General features: G+C 42.6%; 1 protein-coding gene across 1 annotated transcript in view; it reads right to left on the reverse strand.

Moving 5' to 3' along the window:
* Positions 1-12,012, reverse strand: part of THSD4 (thrombospondin type 1 domain containing 4) — a 569,301-nt gene that overhangs the window by 309,526 nt on the left and 247,763 nt on the right. The gene's annotated exons all lie outside the window — the stretch shown is intronic.

The raw sequence follows: 12,012 nt of genomic DNA on the forward strand, positions 1-12,012 counted from the left end.
AGCCTTAGGAGAGGCAGATTTTCAATTAAGAAAAAGCATCCGATCTCCAAGCAACCCACGTAACAGAAGGGATGTGTGACAGTCTTTACTTCTAGGATTGGCCTCAGGCCCTTTCTTCTAAAAAATAAAATAGAAGCACTTGAAGAGGTACTTCCCTGGTGGCGCAGTGGTTGAGAATCTGCCTGCCAATGCAGGGGGACATGGGTTCGAGCCCTAGCCCGGGAAGATCCCACATGCCGCGGAGCAAATAAGCCCGTGCGCCACAATTACTGAACCTGCGCTCTAGAGCCCGTGAGCCACAACTACTGAGCCTGACTGCCACAACTACTGGAGCCCACGCGCTTAGAGCCCAAGCTCTGCAACAAGAGAGGCCACCGCAGTGAGAGGTCCGCGCACTGCAATGAAGAGTAGACCCCACTCGCCGCAACTGGGGAAAGCCTGCGCGCAGCAACGAAGACCCAAAAACAGACCCAATGCAGCCAAAATAAATAAATTTATAAAAAAAAAAAAAAAAGAAGCACTTGAAGAGCGTTTGCTATGCGGCTTTCGTTTTGAAATGAGATTTGCCCATTCTGCTTTAATTCAGTACAGAGCTTAAAGATTCAAGCAATGCTCGATGCAGAAGGGAATGGGATGGGATATAGCTTTGAACATGGCACCTTGCATGCCTTTCAAAAGTACAGCACAAGGAATTTACCAGTGATGCCGCAGGTCTGCAAATGCCCAGCAGGGGGAGCCAGAAGTGAAAACGTACAGTTTTGTTGTTTGCTTGCTTCTGAAATGAACAAGCATTTTCAAGGGGTTGTTTCAACGCTCCCTCTTTGCAAAATTTAACGTTATTCCTCCTCATCCCCAATTCCGAAATATGTTGTGGCTTCCAAGCAACATTAAGTGTTTATATCTAGAAAGAGAGGAACCTGTTTTTCTCTTAATTACAGGTGGAACCCCGGTTGAGCAGAGCCAAGTCAGGTAGAGACTTGTGGGCAGAGGACAGCTTTTCCCTTTGGACACAAAAAGTATTTATGAGCAGCCAGAGCAGCCCAGGGAGGCCAGGTGAGGAAGGGGGAAACACACAGCAGATGGGTCCTGTCTCCCCCAAAAGAAATGCTTTGAATGCAAAAATGAAAACAGGGCAAGTCTTTCATTTTTCTCTCCTCCAATTTGTATTTTGAAGGATTACAAACCTAAAGAAAAAGTTGCAAGAAGAGTTCCATTAACATCCACACGCCCTTCCCCTAGATTCAGTGACCAAGTTGCTACACTTGTGTTCTCCCTCTGTTCCACTTCTCTCCTCTCCCTCTCCTGTTCATCAATTCCACCAACATTTCTTTTTTTTATTGAAGTATAGTTGATTTACAATGTTGTGTTAATTTCTTATATATATATATATATATATACATTCTTTTTTATTCTTTTCCATTATGGTTCATCACAGGACACTGAATGCTATACAGTGTGCTATATAGTAGTACCTTGTTGCCCATCCATTCCATACATAATAGTTTGCATCTGTTAACCCCAAGCTCCCAATCCATCTCTCTCCCACCCACCCTGCATTGCCAACCACAAGTCTGTTCTCTATGTCTGTGAGTCTGTTTCTGTTTCCTAAATAGGTTCATTTGTGTCATATTTTAGATTCCACATATGAATGATATCACATGGTATTTGTCTTTCTCTTTCTGATTTACTTCACTTAGTATGCTAATCTCTAAATCCAGCCATGTTGCTACAAATTCCATGCTTCCCAAAAAGACATGTAATTTCAATATTGGACACTAGATGTCACTGTTAACCGGTTCTACACAGCCACCCTTCATAAAGTAGTACCAGGGAAAAAGTCATCACCAAGAATTATTAAAATCACATTTACGTGGTATTGTGCTACTTAATCTATAAAAACTGGAACACAGCAATAAGACAGACTTTCATTAAAAATACTGCATGTTCTCTAGGCTCACTTTGAGGGGGCTTAAAAAAAAAAAGCCTATTTTTCCCCAAGTGAGAAATAATAATAAAATCATATCAAGCACCACTGGAAGACCAGGAATTGCAACCTCCCATTGCATGTGTGAGGTCTTTAGATTGGGCTTTTAGAAAGTGACTTGAAACCCAAAGCATACAAAAATCTTTCACCCAGGAAAAGCTCATCATAGCTCTCATAAGGGAGACAAACATACTTTGAGGTTTTGTCAAGTACAGTTTTGAGAAAACAAGGCTGGTATCTAGAAACCAAAATTTGAATCCAAGGTCTTTTAACTCACATGATTATATTCAGTCCCCTGACAATCAAGGGCCACTACTAATCTTCCTTCCTTAGTCCAATTTGACTGATTTTGGCGGTAGGGCAAGAAAGAATCTTTTCTCCTGGCACCCTCTCAAGATTTGGTTAGGAGACCAGGTATTAATTGCTACAACTACTAGCATTATGCTGAAAATAAAACACAGGAAAAATAAGTAGGAAAATAGTAAATTTCTAACCATCAGGAGATGAGTTGTTAAACTTTCACAAATTGATAGGATCCATAAACATATTAAATAAAATTTGTAGAAGATATTCCTATTTATTGAATGACAGAAGATGGGACCCCAAGAGCTGAGTTGCTCTTAGGGACAGCATTTTTTCCCCATCAAATCCAGTTTATTCTAAAAGCAAGTAGCTGCTAGAACTTTTATTCTGTGCTTTTCAATGAATCTTAATAAATCTAATTCCTTTTTCCTTGCCATGGTTTTACCATCTGGAGTACTTTTCATGATTGTAACTTCTGCTATTCCAGTCCTAAAAGTCACGGAACATACGTTTTTCAATCAAGTAAGAATGTATTGTAAATATGAAGGCTTACTAAGGCCCCTAAATGCAGATGGCTTTTCCAAGTGATAAACAAACGTTTCCTTTTGAAGGCCATGAGTGCATTAGCTCCAAGCAAAGAGCAAACTTACCTTTCATAACTTTAAATGCCAGTCCATTTTATTTCTCTTTCAAAGTGTACGTTCTGGTATTCATTCATGAATAGACATAGACTGATGGAATATACTAGAAAGCCCAAAATACGTATCTACATATATACATGCATGCATACATACATACATACATATGGTAATAAAGAGGGGACCTCAAAATAGTGGGGGAAAGATTTATTCAATCACGATAAAGGCATAACTGTGTAGCCATCTGAAACAAAGTAAAGTTGAATCCATACCTCATATGATACACTAGAATAAATTCCAAATGGATTAATATGAAATGTAAAAATGTAAAAGCATACAGTTATAAATTACTGAAAGAAGACAAGAAATTTTTTAACTTCAAAGTGCAGAAAGACTTTCCATGACACAAAATCTAGAATCAGACAAGAGAAAATTACTAAATTCACCATTTAAAAAATGTAAAACTTCTGCCTGGCAAAAAAATAAATAAAACTGCATGAGTAAAGGCATAAGTCAAAAGGCTATTTGAAGAAAAAAGCCTTGCAATTTATATCATAAAAAATTCTTTCATGTATGAAAAGATCCTACAAATTAAGAGGATGATCAATAACCCAATAGAAAAATAGATCACAGGAGAGGAATATAAATGGTTCCCAGGTCAGGAGATCAAGGTGCAGTGCAGGGCTGGGACTGGAGCGGGACAGGTGAGGTGCCTAAGGGACAACATTTAAGGAGACCCTGAGAATTTCATTTTATTCAGTGCCTCCTTAAATTCTGCATCCAAGGCACCTCACACGCATCCTACTCCAAGCCCTGAAGGGATCTTAAACATATGAAAAGATGCACAACCTCACTCAAAATAAAAGCAAATGAAAACTACCCGAGATACAATTTTTCAGATTGGCAAAAATCCAAATGTTGGACAACACACTACCCTCAGACATTGCTGGTCCAAGGGTGAGTTGTTTCAACCACTCTGGAGAGCAATTTGCCACCCACTGGGCATTAAAATCACAAATACATATGGACTCTTGACTCACTTCTAAGACTTTATCCTACAGATACAGGCAAACATAAAATGATTCACTCACGGGAGTATTCATTGCAGCACTGCTGGTAACGGTGAAAGATCGGATACGACCTGGACGTGCATCACGGTTAAATAAATTACGGTTAGTTCATGTAGTGCAGTACCATGCCACTGCCGAATGAAGGGGGCGGTGCTTTAGATATTAAAACGGAAAGTTCTCCAAGATATGTTAAGTAAGAAAAGCAAGGTCCATGTGGTAGCCAAGGGGGAGGGGGGTGAGGGAGGGATGGATTGGGAGTTTGGGATCAGCAGATGCAAACTACTATATAGAGAAAGGATAAACAACAAGTCCTACTGTAGAGCACAGGGAATTATATTTATATCCTGTGATAAACCATAACGGATATAGCTAGTGGAAACCTGCGGTGTAGCACAGGGAGCTCAGCTCGGTGCTCTGTGATGACCTAGGTGGGTGGGATGGGGGTGTGGGGTGGGAGGGAGGTCCAAGAGGGAGGGGATATATGTATACATATAGCTGGTTCACTTCGTTGTACAGCAGAAACTAACACAGCATTGTAAAGCAATTACACTCCAATTAAAAAAAGAATATATATAGGTATAACCGAATGGCTTTGCTGTACAGTAGAAACTAACGCAACATTGTAAATCAACTATACTTCAATAAAATAAACAAATAAATAAATAATTTTTAAAAGAAGAAAGAAAAGCAAGGTCCAGACCATATTTGCCAAGGCGAAGGGAAAATAATATAATACGAATGGGCTGGTAAGTGCGTGAAAGCATCGGCCTTAAAAAAGGAACTATCAGAGAGTGCTTATTTCCTGTTGGGGAATGGGAAACTGGGTGGATGGAGATAGGGGATCACATTTTTTGATAATGGAGTCATGTAATATATTATTATCTATTACAAATAGAAAATAAAAAATGTGTTTCCTCTGGCACTGTTGCCCTCAAATATCTATTTCTACCTAGATGCACAACACCTCAGGATACTTTTCTGAAGCTTTTCTAACACACTAGCAGTGCTACTCACTACTTGGTTTGACCTGACTTATAAAGAGATGCCCAAACTTGGTGTCAGGGTGATGGGCTTTCAGGCTCTACCAAAGCCATCATCAGGCTGAGCAGCCTACTTGGTTTTTTTTTAAGGTCTGATCCTCTGTCAGTATCACCAGTTAAGAACATGAGCTGACTCAGCAAGAATGTGCACAGGGGCCAAAGGGAAAGGGGCAGGGGACTGCTCTCCTTGGCTCTGGTAGTCTGAATAGACACTGCCTTGGGGTTTCCATATGCAATACAGTTTTCTGCATCCCTGAAATTTTTATTACGTGCCTTGTGGAAAAGTATCTGCAGATGAGCTTATATACAACGAGCGTTGCATAACTCTGTAGCGTCTGTATCATAACGGGTCATACTCAGGCAGTGCTTCTAGCCTGTGTTTGGTTCAGGGCAGGAATAGAGATGGACTGGGGCAAAGGTGGACTATTTGTCTGGCCCAGGGGACTTTGCTGAAGCTTCCTCTCATTTCTCAGTTACAAGTGCCTGTCAGCACTCCTGCCAATTGGATAGAATAGCTCTTTAAGTCTCCTTTGGCGGAAGGCTGCCCCTTCCTTCAGAAGACCAGGGGAAAGGAACCCTAAAATTCTCTCTCTTCTGACACTCTGGTATAGGACAGACCACCAGGAAGGGCAGGTTGGAGGTTCCGGACGTCCTACCCCAATCTTACCTAAGCAAGCCCTCTCTCATCTGTTTTGATATTGGAGATCCTGGCTGACCCCCAAACCTGTTCTCGACCCATTATATCATCCAGTTTCCAGGGCAATCTTTCTCGGCTTAGAGAATGACCCAATGGAGGGCTTTCTACTGCTAAAGCCAGCATGCACCCAGGAAGATGTGTGAGTATCTTGGAGGAAAGAAGAATGGCACCATCAGGGGGAGACCAGACTCACCCAAGGGCAGAGAGCAGAAGAAAACACAAAATGATCACCTTGGTATCTATCAGCTCCTGAGCACCGCATATGTACTGGGTCCTGCCTGGAGACCTGGCACACATTTTCTCCAGTCCCTGGACCTGCATGGCCGGTAGTGCAGCCTCCACTTGTTCTCCCGATCCCTGCTCACCTCGGAGACCTTCCCCTGACACCCCGTCTAACATGTGCTCTCACCACCGTTCACTATTTCAGTTCACTATTAACTTCAAAGTGCTCATCAAAATTTGTCATTCCTTTGTTTGTTAACCGACTTTTTCTCTTTATTACTTTCTCCATTAAATTAAGCTCAATGTGGGTAGGAACCTTGTTAAGCTTTCCCATTTTTAAATCTCCAATGCCTAGCCCAGTGTATGGCTGGGAGCAGTTAAGACTATTTGTTGAGTTAATGATGTGTATTGCTTGGGTTATTGATGAATGATTAGTTAATAATTCATAAGTACATATTAAGAAATCCAAACTGAGTTTTGTTAGGTAGTGGTCCAAATGTTTGAAAATGAGAAAAATCATAGATCATGGAAAAGAAGTACATAGAATCAGGCAAATTTCATCAAGTTCACTTTAGGTTTCTGTTTAAGATTTCAAGGGGCCCTGAGAACAATCAGGCAGGGCTTGGGCTCTAAAATTTTAATGCTTAGCTAATCCTGTTCTTGATCATTTTTAGGAAAAGGGGTTAGGAAAGCCAATTTCTAATTTGTTCTTCGGTTCGTTCATGTACACATTTTTAAAACTGATTCAATTTATTGAATAATCTTAATGCCTTAAGCACTGAGGATACAAATATGTGTAACACTCCCTCTGCTTTAGGAGCTCAGACACATGTCAAAATAACTGTAACATAACATGATAAGCATTTTAATACAAGCAGAAAGTACTTTTAGAACACGGTTTGCTTGGGGTGGGGATGCAACAGGGAGCCCACCAAGTGTCACATAAGCTCAGAATTCAAGCAAAGTAAAAGCTCTCCACCCTGTTTCAAGGCTTGACTCATGCACTTGTCTGGCACAGGCAAGAACACTTTACTCAAAGGAATGATTCTCTTGGTTTCATTCAAGTAACAACAGAACTCTGAGCAAAGCCCACACAATAAAGCCAGTAACCAAAAGAGAAAAAGAAAAGCAACTTAGGGCAAATGGGCAGAGAAATGAACAGGGTTGTTTGGTTCGGGAGAGCACAACAGCAGTTTATAGAGGATGGAGGAACTGAACTCACAGGCGCACATAGATGCACATGCCCATCATGTCATCCTTCCTAGTCACAGCAACATGCTGGTCCAGAGCTTATCTCTGAACATGTGGAAAGAGTTACCTTGCTTTAATTTACTGAATAAATATGAAAATGTCTGCTGATGTGTCCTGGTCGAAGCCGAGCAGTGACCCAGCTGGGAGAGGAGGTATGAAAGCCCCGGTCGAGGGGGGAGGGGCGCGGATGGTGGGCCCTTCATGGAAGGTGCTGGCTGACCCAGGAATGAAGAGGGCAGGTGGGTGGCAGAAGGGGGTGTTTCCCTCAACAGAAGGCACCATGGGAGACTGCGCTCTCACCCTTGCTTAGCTTCTTCCCGTCGTTAGCTCGTCCGGACTCAAGAAATTCAGCGTGAATAAAATTAAAAACAAGACAGGAGCCTGGGGAGGTGCCAGGAATTCTCCCTGACCTTCAAAGCCTTGGGTTCCAGGGATTTAGCCAAGGGGGCTTCATGTCCTTGTGTTATCAGCCCTCAACTCCCCATCCCAGCCAAAAGAGAAAGCTCTGTGTTGGATTCAAGACTAATTTCATTTGCTGAAATCCAACAGATTAAGTCACCAAGTACCTCAATTCATTTACACATTTATTTTAAGTACCTATTCAAAAGCAAAGTGCCTGGAACTGCTCCTGGCCTGGATGGGTGGTAGGCAGTGGTGATGGGAACAAATAATCACAAGAAGTGGGAACAAGAACAGAAACAGTGAGCGCTCAGTGGGGTCAGCCAGTGGCTTTTGAGCCGAGTCCACCGGGTGGCCCAAGAGTGGAGGTGGAACGGCTCTCCAGGCTGCCAGACAGTGTGTTCATTCTTGTGGAGGCACAACCCTGCAGGCCCCCTGGCTCAGGGAGCAACACATCCCAGCCCAGCCAGCACTGGGGCCCCAGGAGGCCTGGCAGGAGACAGACAATGAAGGGCCTGGACTTTATTCCACAGGCAGTGGGGAGCCACAGGTGGAGTTTAAGCAAAAGAGAGGCATATCCTAATGTGTTTTAGAAAGACAGTTTGTTTTGGAAAGACGCAGTGAGGAAAATAAAATCAGAATAGGGGAGACACCTAAAGCACAAGAGTTTCCACCTATCACATTTAAATTACTCTTTCTGTTCTGATTAACAATTCACCCTAAAAAGCCAATATTATCCAACTCATTTTGCCTTCATAACAGTTCTCTGTAAAATGGGGACTAATAATGCATATTGACTGAGTTATTGTGAAGACAAATGGCTTAAGGCCTCCTTCTGTATGAACAGCACACATCACAGTGTCTGGCATAGGGTAAACACTCAGAAGCAACTCCTTGCTGTGTGCATTAGCTTCAACACCTTCCTGCATGGAGGTTTTGCGTCAGCCTATTATTTCAAGGCACTTACTCAAGGACTGTTTCTCCACCATCAGGGATTTTTTTCTGGTGGGAGGGAGGGTAGGTCTTGGGGTGAGTCTGACTCTTTCAGGATCATTCAAGTTTGAAAGCCTGAGGTTTCTGAAAGGCTGGTCTCCAGGGAGCTAAGGTTGTTTTTTGTGCCTTTTTTTTTTTAGTTTTTATCCAAGGGACCCTGTTCTTTCAAATGGTGCTATACCTTTGAAGGCAAAGTTCCATCTATTTGCATTAACTTGTCAGCAAAAATAATATGTACATTATCAAACTATGAAAATCCAGAATTTTGCAGAGCTTGAAACTGAGATCAAGGAAAAAAAACCTCATAGCACACTTAATGTGATGCTTAATGATAGAAATGGTTACTGTGCTCTCTGTTAATTAGACATAAATGCTATTTCATTCCCATCAATGACAAACATGACTGGGTGGGGCAGAGACTTCTCTGAAGATGGGCCAGATGTTCCTATCTGATGTCTAGAGGGATGAGTTTAAGGTGAGGAAGGCAGAATCTCTGTGGGCTTCAGATACACCCTCTTGATTTAGGACAAGTCAGGGCTAGAGTTCTCTCCCTTCAAAGCCTGGCTATCGATATGCAGTCCTTAGTCTGAGGCCAACATTTAGGACGCTTCATTCCCTGTCAAGAAAGGAAGTGTTGAGGCTTCCCTGGTGGCGCAGTGGTTGGGAGTCCGCCTGTCAATGCAGGGGACGCGGGTTCGTGCCCCTGTCTGGGAAGATCCCACATGCTGCGGAGCGGCTGGGCCCGTGAGCCATGGCCGCTGAGCCTGCGTGTCCGTGCTCCACGACGGGAGAGGCCACAACAGTGAGAGGCCCGCGTACCGCAAAAAAAAAAAAAAGAAAGGAATTGTTACCCAGTTCTGAGGGACTGGCGAGGAATTCCTATGTTCTCCAGCCCTGAGCTCAAGGGTTTCTGCATTCTTACAGCCCCTCTTCCAACTCTTGGATCTAAAACCCCAGTGGAGCTCCAGCAACAGGGTAAACACAGGCTGGCCAGGGAGCGCTCTGCCAGGAGCTGGAACAGAGCATTCCAGCTTGCTCTGGGTGGGCCTGGGGTGCCTTGGAAGTGGCTTGGTGTCAGGAGGATGCCCTTCTCCCTCAGCTGCTCTTGTGTAGGTTTAGCTCGTACTCTTATTTAATGCTTGTCACTTTTCATTAACTTTTGTGGCAGGCCCAGGTTTGCTTTCAACTCTCTGTATCCAGCAGAGGATTTCTGGAGCTATTTCAGATGTAGACGCTCCTGTCAAAGAGTGACAGCTCTCTCAGCCACAGGTCAGCGAGGCAGAGATAGCAACTTGCATTCTGGGCTTCCGATCAAATATTCAGAAAAGGGCACTTTACCCTTTGAAAGTTGCAAACTAAACAGAACTTCAGCCTGGGAAGCAAATGTACTTCTGATTATTTAGACTGAAGTTCTAAAGAGGACGCGACAGTCAGTGGTTCCAACAACATCAATGAACGAATTTCAGGCAAATGCACAGAGAACAAATACGAAGTAATATCAAAGTTGTCCTTGTAACATCAAATTCCTATTCATCTACTCACATCCTGGGGAATGTCTGTCTCAGTCTTTCAGCAATTATCGTCTTCAAACTGTGTTGTCCTACACCACTGGTTTTCATCAATTAGTACGAATCCATACCCATGTCCTTATAAGTGTGTGTTTTCCTTTCATATCATCAGCTTAGCGGCACTTAACGTAACACTAAGAAAACAAGCTCCCCCAGTGGAAAGAGACCACATTTCCTCTTCCTTCCAACTCATCTCACCGCTGTATATTTACAGTTCTGGTTCTTTGTGAACTGTATTTTAATCACTGTGTCCTTTAAGATTTTGCTACTCAAAGTAGGATCCACAGACCAGCAGTATCAGTATCAGCATCACATGGGAGCTTGTTGGAAAAACAGACTCCTCAACTCTACTCCAAAATAAAATAAAAAGTTAAAAAAAAAAGAGTCCTCTGTATCCTTGCCAATACTTGTCATTGTCAGACCTTTAAATTTTTGGCAATCTGGTGAGTTTCCCTGATTACGTGTGAGGTTTGGCACCTTTTCCCATGTGCCTACTGAGCATATGAAACGTGGCTAGTCTGAGTTGCACTGAAAGAAGTAACATACACACCAGATTTTGAAGAATTAATAGGAAAAAGAATGTAACAATGTGTCATTAATAATTTTTATATGGATTACATGTTGAAATGATAATAATTTGGATATACTAGGTCAAATAAGATACAGTATTAAAGTTTAAAAAATAGACTACTCAGGCCCTTCCCTAGACCTACCAATGTAGAATCCGCCGTCCCCCCGTGGGTCACACTACAGTGTAAGAACACTGCCTCAAAAGACAATGTGAATCTCACAAATCTACAATCTGCAAAAAAAAATAAATACTTTCGCATAGAAAATTCATATACAACAGGACGTATGTGGGCATAAGCAAACATAATACTAAGAAAAGCCAGCATGCTTTACTAAGTGGCAGACCTGTTATGAGGACCTTACGTGTACTGGCTCGTGACTCCTCACTACGACGCAGGAAGTAGGTACCATCCTCCTCCTGTTGTAAATGATATACAGGCACAGAGAGCTTACGGGACTTGTACAAGGTCACACAGTCAATCATGGAAGAGGTGGGATTTGAACCCAAGCAGCCTGACTTCAGAGGGCATGTTTTTAACCACTAAACTACACCACCTCCCAGCAGTATGCACCTGTATTCAGGAAATAGAACAGTTGATTCAGGATCTGAAAGAAAAAGCTAGGTTGCTATAAGGTGCATTGTTTCAGGTTCAGTAGCATTTAGAAGCAGGGACTAAGTTGAGCCGGAAACCACAAAACACTAACGGAACTCCTCTGGGTATTATCTGAGGACAATAAGGATAGAGGGGATGCGTGAAACCCAGTTTTTTCCAAACGAGCAGAAATTGGAGGCCAGATAGGTCCCAGCCTTCAGCGTGCTTCCCATCATACTCCCTACCTCTCTTGTACTGCATCAATGCTCTGGGGGTTTCTTGCTCATCCGAAGACAACCTCACATGCATCAGGTATCAAATGACAGCTTTTTCCTTCCTTTATTCACAATCCGAGAATATCCATACTGCTTTGATAAATTATTGTGTATCCTATTTAAAACCTCATTAAGAAAAAGGCTGGAAGGGGAAGGGGGGTGCTTATAAATCATACTCAAATAGCTCTAATACTAAACACAGTGGCAATTTACGTTGAAAGCAGAACAGGAACTTTTAGACGTGACAGCCAAAGAGCTCTTCCTTTGATGAAACTCAGTCCTGCCAGCAACTGTTAATTAAGATAGAATCATAGTCTGGGCTCCAAAGAGTCATTTACCTGCTAGAGTCAGACCTCCACTCTTACATTTATAGATGAAAGGAGGGTCGACATCCAGGCTCCAATTAATG

The sequence above is a fragment of the Delphinapterus leucas genome, chromosome 2 (assembly GCF_059928025.1).
Source record: "Delphinapterus leucas isolate spDelLeu-1000000601 "Yukka" chromosome 2, BTC_Dleu_Yukka2, whole genome shotgun sequence".
Taxonomy (NCBI): domain Eukaryota; kingdom Metazoa; phylum Chordata; class Mammalia; order Artiodactyla; family Monodontidae; genus Delphinapterus; species Delphinapterus leucas.